The sequence below is a fragment of the Taudactylus pleione genome, unplaced genomic scaffold (assembly GCF_031769625.1).
Source record: "Taudactylus pleione unplaced genomic scaffold, aTauple2 ptg000012l, whole genome shotgun sequence".
Lineage (NCBI taxonomy): Eukaryota > Metazoa > Chordata > Amphibia > Anura > Myobatrachidae > Taudactylus > Taudactylus pleione.
The window spans coordinates 18,940,678-18,964,815 of record NW_028284415.1 but is presented as its reverse complement, the minus strand read 5'-3'; the positions used below and the strand labels follow the sequence as shown (position 1 = coordinate 18,964,815).

At 45.3% G+C, this 24,138-nt stretch overlaps 1 protein-coding gene across 2 annotated transcripts in view; it reads right to left on the bottom strand.

The window, feature by feature from the left end:
• Positions 1-24,138, bottom strand: part of PIK3R6 (phosphoinositide-3-kinase regulatory subunit 6) — a 160,469-nt gene that overhangs the window by 106,941 nt on the left and 29,390 nt on the right. Inside the window, exon 1 of one of the 2 annotated variants that reach the window (XM_088468467.1) lies at positions 16,955-17,136. The exons of the other annotated variant lie outside the window; for it this stretch is intronic. The gene's annotated coding sequence lies outside the window, so the exon portion shown is untranslated. Of the gene's footprint in view, positions 1-16,954; positions 17,137-24,138 lie in introns of those variants that run through there. 2 annotated transcript variants of the gene reach the window in all.

Sequence of the window (24,138 nt, the reverse complement as noted above, 5' to 3'; positions counted from 1 at the left end):
AACGATTTTCCTTTGATTTTTTCCCTTGAAATTTTATCGACCAAACACTGCACGATTTATAAACGATTTTTAAACGATTGAACGATAACGACATCGTTATCAATCGCCTGCTAAAATCGTGTAGTGGATGCCCCCCTTAAACAATCACTTTCCCCAGCCTTGTGCAGCCACTTTTCCTGCCTACAATCTTCCTCTGGTGGGGAATATAGATTGTAAGCTCCACTGATGTGAACGACTTTGTAAAGCTCTGTGGAATATGTATGCACTATATAAATAACTGCTAATCAATAATAAATAAATACATATGCCGCATTAGATGTGTCACGAGCACCGGGAACAATTTTTCTGACCACTTGGAAGCGACAGTATTGAAAAGTTTACAAGCCTAAAAATATCCAACAGTGTACTTTTCTGATAACACTGAAATCTCTTGCTGTTACTTTTTCATACATTTGACACTTTCTAACTACTCCAGTTTTATCATCTCTGTAAGTGGAGTGGTGTGCATCACACTCTTCAATACAAGATATTCTGTATAGATGGTTTAAATGAGCCTCATCCGCCTCCAATTCCGCCATCAAGGGGTACAGGGTGATACTGATATATGGGGCCCAGGCTGACCAAGGGGTCATCAGGCCGCAAATTATCCCAGGCCTTACAAGAGGTGCAGCTACATGACCTGCAGCATGTAAAGTGAAACTCAGTATTTTCAACAGGGCAGGGCCACAGCCAGTACGGGGCCCTGACAAAGCTACGGGCGGCCATGTCTGCCTACATTATCATCACTAAAGGGGACCCAGGCCGGAGTACTTTGTTACCACCTTACCACCCCGTCTCAGTGCTTATGCTCATCGTACTGTCAATATGTGTCACTGTCAGGTAGAAATAAAATGAAAAAAACAAATACTACTATTTTTTCAGTAAGGAAAAGCTCACAGCACCACAATGGCACAGAGATGTAGGAAATATCTGAATGAAATGTGCATCATCTGCTACACAGCAAGTCTCTTTTATGAAGCACACAGGACACATCACAAATACTGTAAACGCCCCAATACATCACCAATCTGAAAACCACATTTGAACAATTTGAAGATTTATTGCCCAATGTTAGGATTTCCCAATCTAGCAATCTGCTCCCATACATTACAGACCTTTTTCAGTGATTTGCAGATCGATTACAGCAAACACAGATCTGCCAATCTTGAAAGGCCCATCATTTTACTAGTAACTGTCTGCAAATCTGCTGATCATCTCCATACACTAGCAATCTAAAGCCCCAATCCATCTGTGAAATCCAACATGTTGGACAATCTGATTTAACAATTCCAATCACGTTTTGGTTGCAATCTGCGATCTGTGAAGCCCATCGTCGCAAAATGCAGAATTGCCTCAATCAATTGCTGATGTATTACAGATTACAGCGGCGATAATTCTGTGTCCACCCCCCTCTCCCCCCCTTCACTTACCTAGCCACTTGTAGCCGCCGACCCCGACCTCCCGCCCGGCCCCAGTCTGCAGTGGACAGCAGGACCAGGCAGAGGAAGCTGAAGATTTTTTTTTATTTTTTAAACTTTATTTTGTTCTCACAGCCGCAATGCACAGAGCAGCAGCCAGAGCCTATGAAGGGACCAGAGTGACGGAGGGAGCCGGCGGAGGACCTGCCCAGCTGAAAGCAGGTAAGTGTAACCAGCTATACGCCACTTCACAGTGGAGTATAGTAACACCATCAAATTCCGAAAATACATAATTTTTGGAATTTGATGAATAGCATAATTTCCGTATCCCCATACTAATGTATGGGGAGTGTGGAAATTAACGCAGGCGGACTTAACCAGGAGATATCACTGATATCTCCTTTATTAAGTGACTTCATTAATACTAAAATAACGGTAATTAGATATGCCACAGTGGGTCAGTTTTGGTGGAAATGCGCCTAGACGTGTTTTTTTTTAAATATAACAATGTCCTGAAAGATACAAAATGACAGTACAGTACTGATTGACTTCCCATCACAGGTACCTCTTCAATACCCATAAACTTTGTCCTTTTGTGAGGCCAAAAATGCTGTGTGGACCTTAGGGACTTTTGCCAACTATGGGCCGTATTCAATTAGCAATGAAAAGCCGAGATCCGTGGAAAAGTAACACAGATGATATCATTTCGCCAGGTGGAAATTTATCTCCGTATTCAATTCCAAAGACTTTTCGCGTACACGGAAAGTCAATGCAATGTAATAGGCGGAAAAGATTTGCCTCAGAAAGCAGGCGGAAAAAAGTGCAGAATTGCGGTTTTGGGGTGCAGAGGTGGGGAAACCACTCAGCACTCTTGGGACAGTCACCCAAAGGATAACTGCATCAAAAAATCCTCCCCAAAAAGTGAGGAACACCCCAAAAAATGACTTTGAAAATGGGGGCAAAAAAGTCCAAAGTTGGGGTACAAACATAAAAAGTAGCAAAATAGACTTCTGGGGGGTCCCCAAGTATGGGACAGGTGTTTTTAGGACTGCAGGACCTTGCAGCAAGTGCGTTTTCACGTTTTTTAAAACTTCAATTTAGGGACTTCAAAATATACTAGCACCCATTTTCAAGTACCCCAAATTTGACAGGACTACTTATTTTCTCAAAAAAATATTGCTTAATGCTATTCTTCACCACTTGTGCAAAGACACTATTTAGAAGCTATTGACAGCACTTAAGTACCCCAAATAGCTTCAGTAGGGCTATTCAGGGACTTCTATATTGATCCCCAATGTTAGTGCATGTTTTGGGGGGTGTCAGGCTGATTTCCACATTTTTTACAGCACTTTCCGCCTGTTAGAGTTTTGCCGGGACGCCTTTTTGCGTCCTTTGGAACTGAATATGGTGAATTTCGGGGCGCGCCCGATAAGTTTTCGAGTGTGAAACACACGATGTAGGCAGAAAGTCGGACGTGCAAAACCTTTCCGACATTTCGTGGCTAATTGAATATGGGCCTATGGGCCTGATTCAGACCCGGACGCTATGCTGGGCTCGCTCGCATTGAGTGATTTTTCGCTATCTGCGCATGCATATGAGTTGCAATGTGCATGCGCGAACCAGTCATTGCGATGGGAAAGTCGGGCCACTATTTTGAGTGACAGTGCTGTTTGTGGGTGGTAACGGAAAGGTGCTTGAAAACGGGGGTGTGGTTGTGCGAACGCAGGCATGCCCGACCGTCAGAACAGCGTTTAATGGGTGTGCATAATTAGCAAAGTAGCGTCATTACACACGTGACTGGGTTATTTTTTAGTCAGAACTGCTCGCAATGTTGTGGTGGGAGATGGCTACCACAAGCACTGCAAGCAGCTCCGATGGCTCTCGATGTTCCCGATTAATCCTACAACTGCCGGAGATGACGTGTGTTTCGTGTGGCAAAGGGGCGTCTTTATACAGGTGCGAGCGCATAGTGCGGCCGCTCGCTATTAATTAGTGGGCGGCTTTACGCGATGCAGTGCGAGCACATAATTTAAATAGCCGGCCCCTTTTAGCCAGCGAGCGGACGCAGATAGCGTCCGGGTCTGAATCAGGCCCTATGTCTTTATTGCTTAACTTTCAATATGCAGTTGGTTAAGGGTTACAATGGATTGGCACTTTTCACTTTTACTCATTGGCACTGAGTAACTAACCTACATTGGACATCAGTAAGGGTTTTCTGCTGTATTGGACAGTCACTGGCCAGAGCACAGAGGATAAGGGGAAGCACAGTTACACTGATACCTCTTTCACATCAGAAAGCAGGGTCGCACCCGGGATTTTGTTTAACAGGTCCATCCCGGGTGCGACCCAGCAACAATGTGGGGTCCATGACATCACAGCCATCACTGTGAGCCGGCGCTTGGAGATGAGATCATCTCAAAGCGCTGGCTCTTCCTATGCAGTGAACGGGACCCAAGTTACCCGTTCACACCGCATCGCAAGTCGGGTTGAGCCCGTGTTCAACCCTTCTCGTTACCAGGGTTGAAATACCGGGCTTATTTCAACCTGGCCCTTTCACACTACACAGTATCCCGGGTTGCTGCGCGTTCACATGCAATAACCCAGGTTATTGCTGCAAGTGTGAAAGGGGTATTATTCTCTCCCTCCTAATATTGCAAGAGAAAAGGTACAGTAAGATCACCTACTGGAATAAGACTTTATAATTAGATTACGTGATGTAAAAGGAACCTCGCGTACACTAATCAACATACAGTACCTTGATGAAGACCTATTAGAATTGAAACGTATAGTTTAGAGGGTTGGTGAGCTCTTAACGCCTCAAATTCATAATAAATGAGGTTTCCATACATTATCCTTTGAATAAACCTTAGCAGGGGTATATATCTTATACTTTTGGAATAATGTAAGTGCATATTGATTGCTTTTAATAACACAACAAATAAAAAGATAATGTGCAACGAATGTACCTATCCTTTATTTTATCCTCTAGAAATTTAATGAGGGGAATAACAAAGATCAATATTATGGAAAGAGAATTAACTTCAGAGGAATTGCTGAAAGTAAACAGAGAAATATCACATTTGACCAGCATACAGGGCCTGATTCATCCAGATATTTGAGTAGAAAGCCGCACTGTGCACGTGCAGCGATTAAGTTGCTATTACACTCGCACAGAGCATTCACTCACAAAGTGAGTGACAGGTAGTCAGCGTTTGGAGAAGGTAACATGGTGGCTAGAGAAACGCAGGCATGTCGGTAGTTTTTAAACACTTTTTTTCTGGGCATAGGCGTCATTATAATGGGTGCAAGCCATAGTTAATAAATACTTACCTCTCCGCAGACTCCGATGTGCTGCTCCGCAGCGCCGGACAAGCTGCTGAGCAGCAAAAAATCACTGGGAAAATAGCGGTGGCCATTTTCCTGGTGACCTGCGCATGCGCAGAAAAGATGTTCCAGGGAAAATAGGTGTGGGAGACCGCACATGCGCAGTAGATTCCGGCATGAAGCTAGAATCTACCGCGCTGACCAGTGGCAAACGCAGGATTTTTAGTGGGGGGGTTCTATATATATATATGTATGTATATATATATATATATATATATATATATACACACACACATTGTATATATATTTATATACATACACACACATGATAGATAGATAAATATATATATATACCGTATTTATGTGTGTATAGATAATATATATATACTGTATACAGTATATGTGAGGCACACAGCATACATACACACAGCATATACACACACAGCATTCAGTACATACACTCATAGCATTCACACAGCATACTTACACATACACCACACACAGCATACTTACACATACACACACAGCATACTTACACATGCACACAGAATACTTACACATACACACACAGCATACTTACACATACACACACAGCATACTTACACATACACATACAGCATACTTACACATACAGCATACTTACACATACACACACAGCATACTTACACATACAGCATACTTACACATACAGCATACTTACACATACACATACAGCATACTTACACATACAGCATACTTACACATACACACACAGCATACTTACACATACACACACAGCATACTTACACATACAGCATACTTACACATACACACACAGCATACTTACACATACAGCATACTTACACATACACACACAGCATACTTACACATACACATACAGCATACTTACACATACACACACAGCATACTTACACATACACACACAGCATACTTACACATACACATACAGCATACTTACACATACACATACAGCATACTTACACATACACATACAGCATACTTACACATACACATACAGCATACTTACACATACACATACAGCATACTTACACATACACGCACAGCATACTTACACATACAGCATACTTACACATACACATACAGCATACTTACACATACACATACACACACAGCATACTTACACATACACACACAGCATACTTACACATACAGCATACTTACACATACACACACAGCATACTTACACATACAGCATACTTACACATACACATACAGCATACTTACACATACACACAGTATACTTACACATACTGAAGCATACACACACAGCATACTTACAAAGTACAAACACACACATAGCATACTCACAGCAACTTTTCCTACTGCTAGCTGCGGATGTCCTCCTAGGTGCCGGGCTGCTGGGCGGCAGCGATCGTCCCTCAGGCTCTCCCTAGCTCATTCTAGGAGGACTGTGCTGTGATTGCGGCATGCTGCCCGGACCCTGCCGGTTCAGTTGTCAGTGCTTCTGTGTTAGGTGATATGAAAGCCACCCGACGCAGAAGCGCTGACAGCTAACCCTAACCGGTAGTTGAAGGGGATAGTGGGTGGCCCGCAGCTGGTGCAGAGACAACCCCCCCACCCTGCGTGTGCTAATGCTCAGTGCACTGACATAGAGGAAGGGGTCCAAATGGAGGCTGCACACAAGCCCCCTCTTCTCTTAAAATGCACCTGTATTTTGGTGTGCAAAAATTAGCCACTGTGTTCTTGCTCGCAGCAGGAGAGCCCTCTGAGTGTCTGGTGACCCACTATGTCTGTGACAGCTTAGACTTGTTCAGATGGCTGATGGCTGTCTGATCTGCATATGAAGTTTCCGGTTTTGTGCATGAGCAGTAGATGTGAGATGCTTTGTGTGGGCAATCTCTAAGCACTGGATGGCGGGTGAGTCATTAGCATATTTTAGCAATGGCGATCCGTAAGAGATCGCAGCTGTGATGGCATTTGTGTGCGGATCTCAATCAGGCCCATAGATCCATACATCTTAGGGTAGGTGCAAATGTACACTGATGATGATGACTAGTAGCAAACCAAGCGTACATCAAGGAAGGTGGGTACATTGTAAAACTCTGCATATGTGGGAATATACTAATTTTTTCCTTGCGTCCAGTGCAGAAGCAAATACACTTCATTTACATCTACTAAGTACTACTGTACTAAGCTCTGGAAAGTGATAAATTGGAGAGTGATAACTACCAACCAATTAACTCCTAACTGTCATTTTTCAAACACAGCCTGTAACATGACAGTTAGAAGCTGATTGGCTGATAGTTTATCACTCTCCACTTTATCAGTTCCCAGAGCTTAGTACATGTCCCCCTATGGCCCTTATTCAATTAGGGAGCGAAAAGTCTGTGCTGGACTTTTCGCTCCACATCGGAGCTTTTCCTGGGATAAAGTATCGGGCGCGCGCCCACTTTATCCCCGTATTCAATTAGGAAGCAGCGAAAAACAAGAGATATGGTAAGAACTTACCTTTGTTATCTCTGTTTCTACGAAGTCCATAGGTCCACAGGGTTGACCTTGGGGTATAGGTTGGGAACCAAATCCGGGCACCACGCAGTTAAAGCTTTTAGCTTTTAGGATGCACTGGGTCCACTCTCCCTATAACCCCACCCCCAAGCCAGAGGCACCTCAGTTTGTAAGTAGCCAAAGGCCGGAGGAGGAGAGAAAAAGAGAGAGAAAACTGGAACACTCAATAACCATACTCACAGAAATGGGAGACGGAAAACCGGTGACCAGCCACACAGCCCATATGAAGCCAGGTGCGTCAGGGCGGGCGCCCTGTGGACCCTATGGACTTCGTAGAAACAGAGATAACAAAGGTAAGTTCTTACCATATCTCTTGTTTTCTACTTCAGGGTCCATAGGGGGTCCACAGGGTTGACCTTGGGGATGTCCCAAAGCAGTTCAACCAAGGGTGGGGACGCTCCTGTGCTGAGAGGAGAATCCGTCGCCAAAAAGGAAGCATCCTGAGAGGCAAAGGAAACCAATGCCTAGAACCTTAAAAAGGTGTGGACAGAAGACCACGTGGCCACCTAGTAAGGCAAAACAGCCGAGGCGCCACAGCGAGCCGCCCACGAGGGTTACATGGCCCGAGAAAAAACAAGCATCAACAACAGAAAGGCCTACCCATGGGTAGGCCCCTGAGGAAGACCTACGAGGCCATCCACCAACATTTGGTTATAGGCCGGCCATCCTTTCCTGTGATAACCAGAAATCTCAGACCACCAATAAGGAGTCCGATTTCCGTAAGGAACCTGAACGGATCACATAAATCCAAAGAGGCCGGACCACAGTCAATGAGGCCACACCAGCCGAGAGGACTGGGAACAGAATGGCCGTACCATAAGTTCCAGAATAAAATGGAACCTGAAAACCACTAAGAAGAAACACAGGGCGAGAGCAACTCACACCCTGACATGATGCCCTCCAGAAGAGGGAGCCACCTGAGAACGCTCCCAATTCAGACACTCTCCTGGTTGATATAAACACCCTGAGAGAAAGAGAGAGCCTAAGCAATAGACCATGTAATGGCTATCACAACCAGCGGTTCCATTGACTGTCCCCGGAGGGAACGAAGAACCACTACTAACTCCCAAGGAGTCCCTAGGGAGGACAAATGGAAGCATAATCCAGAAAACACTCCAAAGGATGAACTGGATACCAGAGTGGAGCAATTCCATATCTTAACCATACTGACAGTGTAGAGATCCGCACTGTCAGGAAGACCAGGCCAAGTGTGAAACCCAAGCCAGCCAGAAGGAATGCCAGAATATCTGGAAATCCTGGACACCGGAGGATTGTATCGACAGGTACAATACCATAAGATTTATGGTTGCCACAGTTTGTGGTAGGTCCCAGCAAAAGCTGATCCATGTGCTCTAATCATTCCAACGATGACAAAGCCAGGGAAGCCGTAAGACCACTGTAGGGACACAGTCAAAGACAAACGACCCAGGTCCAAGGCAAAACCAAGGACCCTGAGACAACAGGTCCGGGCAGCGAAGCATCAGGAATGGAGTATCGATGGAGAGACTCCGAAAATCCAAGTACCCCTGACATCTGGGGCAATCAGGAGCCACCAGCAGGAAAGCATCTCCGTCTCAATTGAAACACTTCTAAAGACCTCGAGGAAGAAGGGAGACCGGAGAACAGAGGTACACAAAGTGAAAGGACCACTTCATCGACAAAGAGTCGCTGAAGGTTGCTTCAGAATCCCCAGAGCTGGACTGTAACACCATAGTGTGATAAAGTCAGAAGGCCTGAGGGTCACCTCAGGGGGGCCCCCCCTGCTCACCAGGAGATGAAACCTCTCTTGGGGAAGAGACTAGTCCCCGGGATGCACGTCGTGACGGCTGAGGACTCCCGCTTCCCAATGGAGAGCTCCTGAAATGAACGCTGCCGAGATGGTCGGGAGGAGACCCTCGGACTATGTCCGAATATGTGACATACCTGTCATTGCCACCCAACGAACAGTGTTGCTAAAAAGGAATCCACTGTCCTGACCCTGTCGGACTGAACCTTTTCAGGTTCACCGGGAAACAAGAGTTATGCCAGAGTAAGTTAATTGACAGGGTGGAATCGACAGACGTCCAACTGCACTGAAAAGGATGCGAACCAGACACTGTCCATAGCAAAGAATACCCTGGACGAGATGGCCATAGCCACCCGGACAGGGACCGACTTGCCTCCGGAGAGAGCATCATCGTTTGAACAGTGATCCGACAGAAAAAACTCGTTCCATCTGGAGATGAGCCAATTATGGAAAGGTCTGGAATGGAACTGAGCCCATTCCACCATGCATCCCAGAGTGTAAAGACATATGTCGACTGCGCAGACAACCACGTACTCCTAATGGAAGAGTGGAGATTCCGTCTTACGCCAGAAGAATTCTCAGATTCTGAGAATCCAGCAGGGATCCTAGATGAAGAATACCCAGAGAGGGATGCAGGGAGGACTTTTTCCCCGTTGATTAAACGTCTGCACCCTGAAGCCACAGTCATCCTGACCTGGCTGTAAAGTACCCCGGTGATCCCGCTAAGAGCAGGAGGCCGTCCAGGTACAGGAGCATTGGGATATACTGAACAGGAGAACTGTCAGAAAATCCAAAACACTGGTAAACCCCTGTGGGGCTGAGGACAGTCCCAACAGGCAGAGCCCGAAAAATTGTAAGTGTTGCTGTGATACAGCAAACCTCAGCCCATGCTGAGGAAAGGTCTCTGTAAGTACCCGTAGGCACGCGTCCTGTATATGATACCATAAAGTCCCCAGGTTCCAAACATCGTATGATGGAGCATAGGGATTTCCTCCTGAGCCCAGGTAGCTTTAGGAACTGGTTCAGGGAATTGAGACAGAGAATAGGCCAAAGAGGACCATTCAGCCACCGCACCAGAAAGAAAGCAGAACAACCAGTCCCTCACTGAGATAGTGGGGATGGCCTAATTAGCTCCGCTTACCGCAACAACTGCATAGCTTTCTGGATCTGTAAGGCCCTTGTAAAGAGGCCGCCTGAGCAAAGAGAGGGCGTACCCTCCTACCCACGTAGCCACGGCAACTTGACACTAGTACCGGGCGAACTGAGAAAATCGGTATCTCCCAGTTGTAGGCCTGTCCCGTCAGGCTGAAGAGATATCCGTAGGTTCAGAAGCAGGATCGGCTGGCAGTCCAGGCCTGCTCGGTACTGGATATGTCGGCCCTTGTAGATGCCGACAGTCTACGAAGAAACAGACCTTTAGGCTGACCCAGAGGACAAAAAGACTTTACAGACTTAGTCTGAGGCCTTGTAGAGGGCATAGCTGAAAGCGGTAAACTTGTCGTTAGTAATACTGCCAATGTTACTACAATCTTGTCAAGGTCAGGACCAACCAAGATCAACCCTAAAGATGGTATCTGTACCTCTGCATCCCCAGAGCGCAGCCATAGGGTATTACGGAGGATACAGTCGCAGCCGGAACTCTGAAAGTTAGGAGACTGGTATCCAATATAGGCATTTCCACCTATGACAACTGCATATATTACGAGAGCGACCAAATACATTTGAACCCCCGACGTGTTGGAGGGGAAAAAATTTTACAAATGCATCAGCCCAATATGCAATAGTATTAACCAACCATGCTATAGCCATGGTAGGATGGGTAACAACCCCTGAAAGCAAGTATACCGATTTCAGGCAGAGTTACCACCTACGGACCACGCAGGAATGGGAGGCGTAGTAACGTCTGTAATCAGACGAGTAACACGCCCATCCACCCCAGGAGGGGCTCGTGATGACCCTCAGGGAATTTGGGACAGGAGGCCAAACACTGTTGTAACACCTCCTATCTGGCAACAGCCAGAGTCCCGCTATGCGATCCACCCGCTAGTCAGCAACAGGGAACCCGAAGGCATGTAAGACTGAGGGTGTATGATACAGGTGCAGGTCAACATTCACTCTAACCAGAATGGACCTGCTACCAGCCCTAAAGCAGGGATAATAATACCTGAAATAGGCTTCCACCCGTAAGAGAGAAAGAGCCCAAAACAGTATCCAGTACATGCAGAGCCAACTGGGAAGTAACCACAGGGCGTCAGCCACGCCAATTTGCGTTTCGTAGAAAATGACACCACCCAGGGTGGCTGTTGTGGTAATCCCTGCAAGGGGCATGACAGACTATTGTGGCACCAGGGGGAATTCATATACTGCGAAAAACCCCTGCAGGGAGCGATAGTCTGTGTCACAGGGGAAGAGTGCAAGAAACTGCGAGATACCCTGAGATGAAAAGGGCAGTATGGTGGAGTAACCCCAAGTGAGGTACAACAATGGGGCCCACCCGGCAATCCGCAATTGAGAGGATCCCGAGAAAACAAACCGCCCAAGGGGGTCGTGAAAGGGGCCGGCACCAGATGCCACATACAGAACCCTTTATGAGTCAAATCCTCCGCACTAACACCTGCAGCACATGGCTTGCAGGCTAGGAAAAATGGGTGTAGTATAATGCTCTATCTCCTGGTCAGACATATCTGACCAACCTTCTTGGCGGAAATATTAAGCAGCGCTATACTGGTCCTGACTGATGCCAAAAATTAGCTGCAGGGACCCATTTTCAGCGTATGCAACACACAGTTCCATCTAAAATATGGCAACGTGCAGCACGCACACAGTATGTGACAAACCTCACAAATATTAACAAGTATATAAATGTGAGGTCACAGAACCACCCCAAGTACAGCTGTATTAGGGCGGATAAAGAAAAGGGATAGATATACACTGACAGGTGAGAGAATTAAATACAGACAGTCAGCACTAGCATAAGTCACATACCATGCAGATATATACATAAACATGTCATATAATATACTGCACTATTACACTGCATTCAACTTACCCAGATTCAGTGTCTGGGAAGGCTACAGCGCTGTGTACACTGACCTGATGGTGAGGTACGCAGGGGGACTGGACTCACTGCCATCTCCGGAGCTCTGCTACTGCACCACAAGAAAATGGCCGCTGGAGACCTCAGAAGAAGCGTGGCCCGCGGAGGAAGCAGCTCAGCGACGCCAGACTATAATACTGAAAGGCGCGCTGAGCTGAGGGGAGGAGCCGCTGTAACAGGGAAAGCTTCCTCCCCTGGCCGGCTATTAACCTCCCGGGACGCCGGCTCCCAGCGCCGATCAGTAAGTCCCTGGTGGTCTAGTGGACACACGGGGTATGGGGGGCCCGCCGCCACTGCCGGCGCCTCCGGTCTGTCCCCTCGTGGATCCGGCAGCAGTCCTGGGCGCCCGCAGAGTCCGGCTAGTACAGACTCTGGGGTCCCGCTGAGATCCCCAGATCTGTACTGGCGTCTCAGCGCCGGCGGGGTGACGGAGCGGCAGCTTAGACGTCCTATGGACAGTCCGACGCTGCCGCTCTGAAAGTCCAAAGTAAAAATAAAAAAAAACTCTGTACTTAGAAAAAATAAAGCTTAGGGGCTGCTAATCAGCTCCCCACTGCACTAAACGGTGACCCGACTCCGGCCGGGCACAACTTAAACTGAGGTGCCTCTGGCTTGGGGGTGGGGTTATAGGGAGAGTGGACCCAGTGCATCCTGGGAGCTAAAAGCTTTAACTGCGTGGTGCCCGGATTTGGTTCCCAACCTATACCCCAAGGTCAACCCTGTGGGCCCCCTATGGACCCTGAAGTAGAAATAGGAGCCTGCGGAAAGGTAAGTATTGCTAAAAATTTGGGAATTTTCGGGTTTTGTATTTCAGAGAGGGCAGTACATTGCTTTTTATGTGATATGCAAAGTCTACTGTACATAGAAAATTTACCCAGAGTCAGCAAAAGACCAGTGCAGTAATTACATACAAGTAATATTAATTTTAAGCTGCACTACAGCACATCTTTTGCTAACATTTCCCCTAGATGTAGCCATGTTTCCCAGGGCACTGCTGGTTCTACGATAAAGGGGCCTATTCATCAATAAATGGCCCGGTAACCATGCGGAAACGCCAGTTTCCTCATTAAGTTACCGGATCATTCATCATCAGGGGTCAGAAATTCCGATATTCAGCAAACTGAAAGTTTTCGGAGTTTGCTTCCGAGAACAAACTCCATCTTCAGATGGCGCTTGTTCTCGGATCCCAGCTCCTTCCTATGGAAAGGAGTTCCGGGGATGCGAAAAGGGATTCAAGCGGATCCCTCCACTGCCTCCTCACTACCTCCCCGGTGGCTGTGCGCATGCATGACCTCGGGTCACGCATGCATAGCCAGGATGACAGGGAGGAGGTAAGTAACACAGCTACTTCTGTAGCTGCAATACTAACCTAGGGGACAGCTGCTCTTCGGAGCAGCTGTCCCCGCACCGGAACAAAGATGAATTGCTCCGGTGTAATCGATCCCCCGCTGCGAGTTGGATACTTAAGTATCCCTTGCAGCGAGTTCAATACTTCATCATCGGAGGCCGTACGGCCTTTGATTATGAATCGGCAAATTAATTAAACTAACCCCTTAGCCGCACATCTTACCTTGTGCGCCAAAAAGCGGACCCCTCCTCCTACGGGGCACCATCTTACCAGTGATATTTGGGAAGATGGCACATGCGTGCAAGAGAGCATAGGCTCTGACACAGTGCCAGAGTCTTTGCTTTCACTAAGCAGCACCATCTTCCTGAAGATGTCCCTGGGAAGATGGAGGCAAGGAGGAGGACGCTCTTGCCAGCACAAGGTAAGCATAATCTGGGTGACAGGGGTGCAATGCAGGGCCCCCCTGGACCCAGGGGCCTGTGTGCACTGCACACCCTGCACACATTATTAATAGGCCGATGATGTTTGCGCAGGAGGACTAATCCCAAACCACAATCTTAACCCAACCACCTCCCAGGTTTTCAGGACTGGTAGAGAAACAGAAGATTCCTGGGTAAAAAGTTTGCACAGAGCAGATCCCAGTGCTCCGACTATGGGGATAGTAAAATGTTTTCCTATGTGGTAGTGCAACTTAGATTTTAAGAAACTATAAATAGAAGCAAACAGATCTACTTTGTGTCCAGGTCTTTCAGTAAGAGAGATTTTATTTCATTTTCAATATGTTTCTGCCAATGGTTATTTCAAACAAAAAAACACAGTAAAGCGTACAAATTAATTCTTTAGTACATGGAAACAGTCTGAACATGTTTAAATAAGCAATAAGCATGGGGAATGGTTGCGACCTGAAAGCATGAACTATTCAGAAGTTATGGCCCTCATTCAGAGCCACTCGCTAGCGGCAGTACGCTCGTTCCGAGCGATGTTCGCACATCTGCGCATGCGTACGGATCGTTATACGCATGCGCGAACCAGTCAGTGCGGCCGAAATTCATGTGCTCGCAATATAGCGAATGCCTGCTATTTTGAGTGACAGGAGGAGGCGTATGTGGGTGGTAACAGGGGAAGGTGCTTGAAAATGGGGAGTGGAGATCCGAACGCAGGCGTGCTTAAAGGTCAAAACGGGCGTTTTAAGGGTGTGCATAATTAATACAGCAGCGTCACTGGGTTATTTTATAGCCAGAACTGCTCGCAAGATTGTGGTAGCAAAAACCAACCACAAGAATAGCGAGCAGTTCATACGCTGGTCGATGTACTCGATTAATCTAATAAATAGCGGACATGACGTATGGTGCGAGCGGCCAGGGGGCGTTTTTAACAAATAAACGAGCGTATGTTTTGCTCGCTCATTCAGATTTAGAGGTGTGAACAGACTGCAATTTGCGAACGGATCATTTGAATAGCCACCCCTTGTTTTTGAACGAACGACCGCAAATAGCGAACGGCTCTGAATCAGGCCCTATGTCCTCTAATTTTAGGTAACTTACTGGTTACATTACTTGCCAGACTGAAACGTTTACCATAGTAATGGAGATATAGCGTTGCAAGTACAGCATATTATTAAGGAAGAGCATGACGTATCAGCAGCAAATACCATGAGCAAAATACTAAAATATGAAAATTCTTTCAATGTCCCAATATTTATGGACCTGACTGTATATCAAAAGGAGGCCTCAGAACTTCTTTACCCCCAACTCATATAAGCTCCTTGTAATCTTCCTTATATTTCCTAATGGGTTCCTACCTTCCATTATACCAGTGACTTCTTCAGAATTATAACAAAGGTGCCATATTCCTGAGGAATTTTCTGGCACATGTGTAGAAGATAACAAAGACTCTGACACTGTGCCAGAGCATTTTGCTATCTTCTGCGTACACACCACCATATTTTCAGCTGACTGGGGTCACAGGAGCTGGACACCTATACCTGGCTGCAGCAACTAGCAGGTAAGTGTTAGCTTATTATTTTCTTTTTCAACTTTTTATTTTCAGGGATCAGCCTGCGGTCTAGTTAGACACAAATGGCTCTGAGCTCTGTTCTGGCTGTCAGAGCAGTAGGGGAAATGGGAGGGAAACCATAATAACGCCATGTGTAGATAGCGTTATTATCACCCGGCTCCCTCCACTATTTTTTCAATTTTAGTACATTTGGGCAGATATCATTTCCCATTACAAGCATAGGAAATGCGATCCGTTTACTAAAATAAATGCGAATTTAAGGGCTTGGAGGAGAATTTAGCGAAATCTTCTCCAAAAGCCCTTTCATACGGGATCGGTATGAATGACTGCCGGACGTAGCCAGGTGGTCGAAAAATCTTGACACCGGCAGGCCAAACAGCGGAGATCCCGACGGAGGTGAATAAACTACCTAACCCTCCCCTCTTGTCCCCCCTAACCCTAACCCTCCTTTAGGGGTGCCTAACCCTAACCTCCCCCCTTAGTGCCTAACCTTAACCTCCCCCCTTAGTGCCTAACCCTAACCTCCCCCCTGGGGTGCCCAAACCTAACCCCCCTCCCCGCACCCTAAATCTAACCCTCCTTGGGGGTACCTAAAACTAACCTTCCCCCAGGTGTGCCTAACTCTATCCCCCCCTTCCCCTAGCCTAACCCTCCCGGGGGGGTGCCTAACCCTAAATCCCCCCTGGGATACCCTAAACCTAACCCTCCCCCCCCCCGCAGCTATGAAGACGCGTGGACCGTACTTACCTCATTCGGTCCAGCGTCGTTCTAGACTCTGGAGTCGGGATTATTATAGGCGTCGGTATTTTGACGTCTATCAATAATCCCTAGCCAGCATTCTGCCGTCGGGATTGTGACCAGCGGCCGCTGGTCACATGACTGCATCCCCTTTCATACATTTAGGTGATACTAAAATAATGTGAAAAGGGTTTGCAAACAACTGTTTTCACATTATTTTAGTAAAAATAATATTGATAAATACGCCCCTATGACTTGACATGAGAGCTGATGTAAATGGTGCTGGAATTATTTTGAAATGGCCATATTCCAGAATGAATTGCTCTCATGTATGCCATATTCATTAAGAACTTTTAATTTGAAATTGCAAAAATGTTTGTAAATATCCATGATTTATTTGGAATGTTTCATGAATTCTTGAAACCTACCCTTTTGCTGAAATGCCCCTTTTTATGTACAAAAATAATGCAAAACAACCTTCTTTTGAACCGAAATTCCAAAAAGGTTTAATACAGTATAGTATGCTAGTTTGTATCTGGTAGTTTGCATATGTCTAATCTTAATTGTCCATCTTTGTCAATATATATATGTATAATATGTATAATACTTTAGGGTCTAAAGTAATATGTAAACTTTCTCACCTGTTGCTGTCTCACATCTCTTTCTGCCTGTTCCTGATTTGGCAATGTCCTCAAACTGACTAAGAAAACTTACAGCAGAAGCAGCCAGGAATTAAGATAGGAATGTGGGATTCTAGAAGTGCATACACGCGCCGGCTGGAGGCTGAGACGGACGGGGAAATAAATAGCTGTTTATGAACGTCAATGAGGCCTCCGAGGCACAGGAAGGAAGAGGAGGGCAGGACAGCAGTTGATCACATGAGGAAATTAAAAATATCTCAACTCTAATTCATAAATAAATTCACACCAGAAAAAAACAGGAGTAAAAAGCTAATGACATACAGTACTGTACCATAGCTGACACTTGTATCTGAATTCCAGGGACATCCCCTCGTTTTAAATATTTGTCTCTGGCAAATTTTGCCCTTAAAGCATATCTATCTTTAACCATATGCACAGTACTGATTCTCCAGTTCAATATAATCTGTTCTTAGTCAGTACATCTCTGAGTCAGGCCCCTAGTATAGTGCACAGTATGTCATGTTTATTGTTATGGTTAACATGTTGTTATATAGTGCCAGCATAATCCACAGTAATTTGTTATATAGTGCCAGCATGCTCCACAGTAATTTGTTATATAGTGCCAGCATGCTCCACAGTAATTTGTTATATAGTGCCAGCATGCTCCACAGTAATTTGTTATATAGTGCCAGCATGCTCCACAGTAATTTGTTATATAGTGCCAGCATGCTCCACAGTAATTTGTTATATAGTGCCAGCATGCCCCACAGCAATTTGTTATATAGTGCCAGCATGCTCCACAGTAATTTGTTGTATAGTGCCAGCTCCACAGTACTTTGTTATATAGTGCCAGCATGCTCCACGGTAATTTGTTATATAGTGCCAGCATGCTCCACAGTAATTTGTTATATAGAGCCAGCATGCTCCACAGTAATTTCTTATATAGAGCCAGCATACTCCACAGTACTTTGTTATATAGTGCCAGCATGCTCCACAGTACTTTGTTATATAGTGCCAGCATGCTCCACAGTAATTTGTTATATAGTGCCAGCATGTTCCACAATCATTTGTTATATAGTGCCAGCATGCTCCACAGTAATTTGTTATATAGTGCCAGCATGCTCCACAGTAATTTGTTATATAGTGCCAGCATGCTCCAGAGCAATTTGTTATATAGTGCCAGCATGCTCCACAGTAATTTCTTATATAGTGCCAGCATGCTCCACAATCATTTGTTATATAGTGCCAGCATGCTCCACAGTAATTTGTTATATAGTGCCAGCATGTTCCACAATCATTTGTTATATAGTGCCAGCATGCTCCACAGTAATTTGTTATATAGTGCCAGCATGCTCCACAGTAATTTGTTATATAGTGCCAGCATGCTCCAGAGCAATTTGTTATATAGTGCCAGCATGCTCCACAGTAATTTCTTATATAGAGCCAGCATGCTCCACAATCATTTGTTATATAGTGCCAGCATGCTCCACAGCAATTTGTTATATAGTGCCAGCATGCTCCACAGTAATTTGTTATATAGTGCCAGCATACTCCACAGTAATTTTAATTTGTTATATAGTGCCAGCATGCTCCACAGCAATTTGTTATATAGTGCCAGCATACTCCACAATCATTTGTTATATAGTGCCAGCATACTCCACAGTAATTTGTTATATAGAGCCAGCATGCTCCACAGTAATTTCTTATATAGAGCCAGCATGCTCCACAGTAATTTCTTATATAGAGCCAGCATGCTCCACAGTAATTTCTTATATAGTGCCAGCATGCTCCACAGTAATTTGTTATATAGTGCCAGCATGCTCCACAGTAATTTGTTATATAGTGCCAGCATGTTCCACAATCATTTGTTATATAGTGCCAGCATGCTCCACAGTAATTTGTTATATAGTGCCAGCATGCTCCACAGTAATTTGTTATATAGTGCCAGCATGCTCCAGAGCAATTTGTTATATAGTGCCAGCATGCTCCACAGTAATTTCTTATATAGTGCCAGCATGCTCCACAATCATTTGTTATATAGTGCCAGCATGCTCCACAGTAATTTGTTATATAGTGCCAGCATGTTCCACAATCATTTGTTATATAGTGCCAGCATGCTCCACAGTAATTTGTTATATAGTGCCAGCATGCTCCACAGTAATTTGTTATATAGTGCCAGCATGCTCCAGAGCAATTTGTTATATAGTGCCAGCATGCTCCACAGTAATTTCTTATATAGAGCCAGCATGCTCCACAATCATTTGTTATATAGTGCCAGCATGCTCCACAGCAATTTGTTATATAGTGCCAGCATGCTCCACAGTAATTTGTTATATAGTGCCAGCATACTCCACAGTAATTTTAATTTGTTATATAGTGCCAGCATGCTCCACAGCAATTTGTTATATAGTGCCAGCATACTCCACAATCATTTGTTATATAGTGCCAGCATACTCCACAGTAATTTGTTATATAGAGCCAGCATGCTCCACAGTAATTTCTTATATAGAGCCAGCATGCTCCACAGTAATTTCTTATATAGAGCCAGCATGCTCCACAGTAATTTCTTATATAGTGCCAGCATGCTCCACAGTAATTTCTTATATAGAGCCAGCATGCTCCACAGTAATTTGTTATATAGTGCCAGCATACTCCACAGTAATTTCTTATATAGTGCCAGCATGCTCCACAGCAATTTGTTATATAGTGCCAGCTTGCTCCACTGCAATTTGTTATATAGTGCCAGCATGCTCCACAGTAATTTGTTATATAGTGCCAGCATGCTCCACAGTAATTTCTTATATAGAGCCAGCATGCTCCACAGTAATTTCTTATATAGAGCCAGCATGCTCCACAGTAATTTGTTATATAGTGCCAGCATGCTCCACAGTAATTTGTTATATAGTGCCAGCATGCTCCACAGTAATTTGTTATATAGAGCCAGCATGTTCCACAATCATTTGTTATATAGTGCCAGCATGCTCCACAGTAATTTGTTATATAGAGCCAGCATGCTCCACAGTAATTTCTTATATAGAGCCAGCATGCTCCACAGTAATTTGTTATATAGTGCCAGCATGCTCCACAGTAATTTCTTATATAGTGCCAGCATGCTCCACAGTAATTTCTTATATAGTGCCAGCATGCTCCACAGTAATTTCTTATATAGAGCCAGCATGCTCCACAGTAATTTGTTATATAGTGCCAGCATGCTCCACAGTAATTTCTTATATAGTGCCAGCATGCTCCACAGTAATTTCTTATATAGTGCCAGCATACTCCACAGTAATTTCTTATATAGTGCCAGCATGCTCCACAGCAATTTGTTATATAGTGCCAGCTTGCTCCACTGCAATTTGTTATATAGTGCCAGCATGCTCCACAGTAATTTGTTATATAGTGCCAGCATGCTCCACAGTAATTTCTTATATAGAGCCAGCATGCTCCACAGTAATTTCTTATATAGAGCCAGCATGCTCCACAGTAATTTGTTATATAGTGCCAGCATGCTCCACAGTAATTTGTTATATAGTGCCAGCATGCTCCACAGTAATTTGTTATATAGAGCCAGCATGTTCCACAATCATTTGTTATATAGTGCCAGCATGCTCCACAGTAATTTGTTATATAGAGCCAGCATGCTCCACAGTAATTTCTTATATAGAGCCAGCATGCTCCACAGTAATTTGTTATATAGTGCCAGCATGCTCCACAGTAATTTCTTATATAGTGCCAGCATGCTCCACAGTAATTTCTTATATAGTGCCAGCATGCTCCACAGTAATTTGTTATATAGTGCCAGCATACTCCACAGTAATTTCTTATATAGTGCCAGCATGCTCCACAGCAATTTGTTATATAGTGCCAGCTTGCTCCACTGCAATTTGTTATATAGTGCCAGCTTGCTCCACAGCAATTTGTTATATAGTGCCAGCATGCTCCACAGTAATTTGTTATATAGTGCCAGCATGCTCCACAGTAATTTCTTATATAGAGCCAGCATGCTCCACAGTAATTTCTTATATAGAGCCAGCATGCTCCACAGTAATTTGTTATATAGAGCCAGCATGCTCCACAATCATTTGTTATATAGTGCCAGCATGCTCCACAGTAATTTGTTATATAGTGCCAGCATGCTCCACAATCATTTGTTATATAGTGCCAGCATGTTCCACAATCATTTGTTATATAGTGCCAGCATGCTCCACAGTAATTTGTTATATAGTGCCAGCATGCTCCACAGTAATTTGTTATATAGTGCCAGCATGCTCCACAGTAATTTGTTATATAGTGCCAGCATGCTCCACAGTAATTTGTTATATAGTGCCAGCATGCTCCACAATCATTTGTTATATAGTGCCAGCATGCTCCACAGTGCTTTACATATGGTAATAATCACAGCAATAAAACAAGAGAGGGTATTAACAGGCAGACAAAGCTGTAACGTGGTCCTGCTCCTAAGATATTTATTTTTTCTATATTCCCTACTACATAGTGTGGCAATACCAAGCTAGGTGGTGATAGTGAGCCATGGATTCTGTGTGGAGCTGGAGGGATTTACCCATATTTGATGCTAGATCCAGGTTGGCAGAAGGACCTCTGATGTCACAACCATGTGACCGCCATTACAGGGCTGGCCAGCTACCAATGTTACTATCCACGTGGGCACAGAGGGGGAACATAAACCGTGCCCGAAGCGTGGTGAGCAAAGCGAGCCTACAAGGGGACACTTTTGACCTCCTGTTCTGAACCTTGCTCCTCCCTCTTTTGTCACAAGTCACATGGTTGTGACATCAGAGGTCCTGTAAACCACTCCACTTTAGACCTAACCATCCACCCACACAGGGTACAAAAAAGAAGTGTGAGCACACCGAAGGCCTGCCATGTGTACAGAGCTCAGGTGAGGCTAATGAGGCAGACTAGTCAGGCTGCATGTGGAATCAGTCTAAGGAGGACTGATGGAGCTACAGAGCCCAGTGTGCCTGGAGGCCAGTGTCCAGACCTGCAGTCAGGCAGGGAGGGCCACAAATCTCTAAGACTGTGTGAAGCTGTAGCAGCGTGAAGGCTAAGAGGCCATGTATATACCTGTGAGAGACAGGATTGAGACTTTTGAGAGACTGTGTTACATTTGCAGACTAGCTGCCCATTATAGTCAGGGTTCAAGAAGTGAGGTAGTGAACTGAATGTGGGGCTAGGTTGTTTGTTATTTTGTTCCTGAATGCTGACAGCAGAGCTCCATTTATTTTCATTTAAACCTGAAAAGCTGTGAGTGGAGCCTTAGTATGCACCATGACCCTTTTTATGCACCTAGGCACTGCACCACTGACCCATCTACCGAGCTTAATTACCCCAAGTTATCACATTAGACATACACTTTAACTTTGTCAGAAGCCAATTAGCCTTCCACTATGTCTTTAAAGCAGGTGTGGGGAACCTTTTTTTCTGCCAAGGGCCATTTTCATATATTATAACATTATTTGTGGGCCCGGTGCAGGCCATGCCCCCTCTGTGTGACGTCACATGAGGACGGGGCCACAATCGCCAGTGATTACAGCAAAGCCTGGAGTATCCTGAGGATGCTTCGGGGAGCTGTAAGGGCAGCGGTTTGACCATCTGAAGCGTCCTAAGGACGCTCCAGGCTGCACTGCTGCATAGATTCTGGCTGCAGTGTGTCATTGTAGGAACCCAGCTATCCAGATGAGTTTAGCAGAAAAAAGCACTGAGGGCCAGACCAAATGATTCCAGGGGCTTTATACGCCAGACTGCAATGTGCATAGATACATGAGGTTAGTATTGGTGCCACCAGACAGCATTGTGAATAAGTGCTTAGTGGAACTTTGGGCCTGATTCAGAGCCGGACGCAAGTGGCTGCTCGTTCGCTCCGAGCGATGTTTGCCCATCTGCGCATGCGTACGGATCATAATACGCATGCGCGAACCAGTCAGTGCGGCCGAAAATCGTTTGTTCGCTAAATTGCGAATGCCTGCTATTTTGAGTGACAGAATGAGGCGTATGTGGGTGGTAACAGGGGAAGGTGCTTGAAAATGGGGAGTGGAGATCCAAACGCAGGCGTGCTTAAAGGTCAAAACGGGTGTTTTATGGGTGTGCATAATTAAAACAGCAGCGTCATTGTGCACGTCACTGGGTTATTTTAAAGCCAGAACTGCTCGCAAAATTGTGGTAGCAAAAACCAACCACAAGAATAGCGAGCAGCTCATACCCTGGTCGATGTACTCGATTAATCTAATAAATAGCGGACATGACGTAGGATGCGAGCGGCCAGGGGGCGTAGTTTCCCAAAAAACGACCGCAAGTTTTGTTCGCTCGTTCAGACCTAGAGGTGTGAACAGACCGCAAAGAGCGAACGGTTCATTTGAATAGCCACCCCATTTTTTTGAACGAACGACCGCAAATAGCGACCGGCTCTGAATCAGGCCCTTTGTTACTAGTTGGAGAAGTATCTCTAGAATTTAAATTGTAATGTTTTATAGAAGAATTTCTGATAGATATTTAGAATAAAGCTTTGTATTGGCTTTAAAGTACATGGGAATTTGCTACTCTAAGCATGAATGTGTAATGAAAATATAATGTACATAAATTGTTTCTTCTAAGAAATGTTCAGCACAGAATTAGCTACAGAATAAAACTGCATTTGTAGGCATATATTGCTTAAAATAGAACTATTATGATGGTGAAGATGTTGCGCCCTATAATAAAAGGAAGTACTGTATAACTTTTATTTCTTCTTCACTCCTTACTATGGGTTAGTAACAGGGGCTGGCTGGCAACTTTTAGCCTGGGGGGCAAATGCATGCAGGCGACCCTGGCAGAGGAGTAGCGTGTAGCCAGGGTGCCGGAAGAACGTGCGTGCTACGGCGCCCCCCCTCAAGTGTTCCAGGGAGGAGGCGGGTCCATATGGGATTAATGTAAAGTAAAAATAAAGATTAGGGGCAGCCCCATCGAGGTGCCCATATGCAGTGCCCCCCTGTGCCCCAGGAGAGGACCCCCTTATGCAGGCCTCCAGTAGTGCCCCCGGTAGTGATCCCTCCTATGCAGTGCACCTTATACAGTGCCCCCAGTAGTGGTTCCCCCTGTGCAGTGCCCCTTGTGCCCCCAGTAGTAAGCCCCTTATATAGTGCCCCCAGTAGTGATACCCCCTATGCAGTGCCCTTTATATAGTGCCC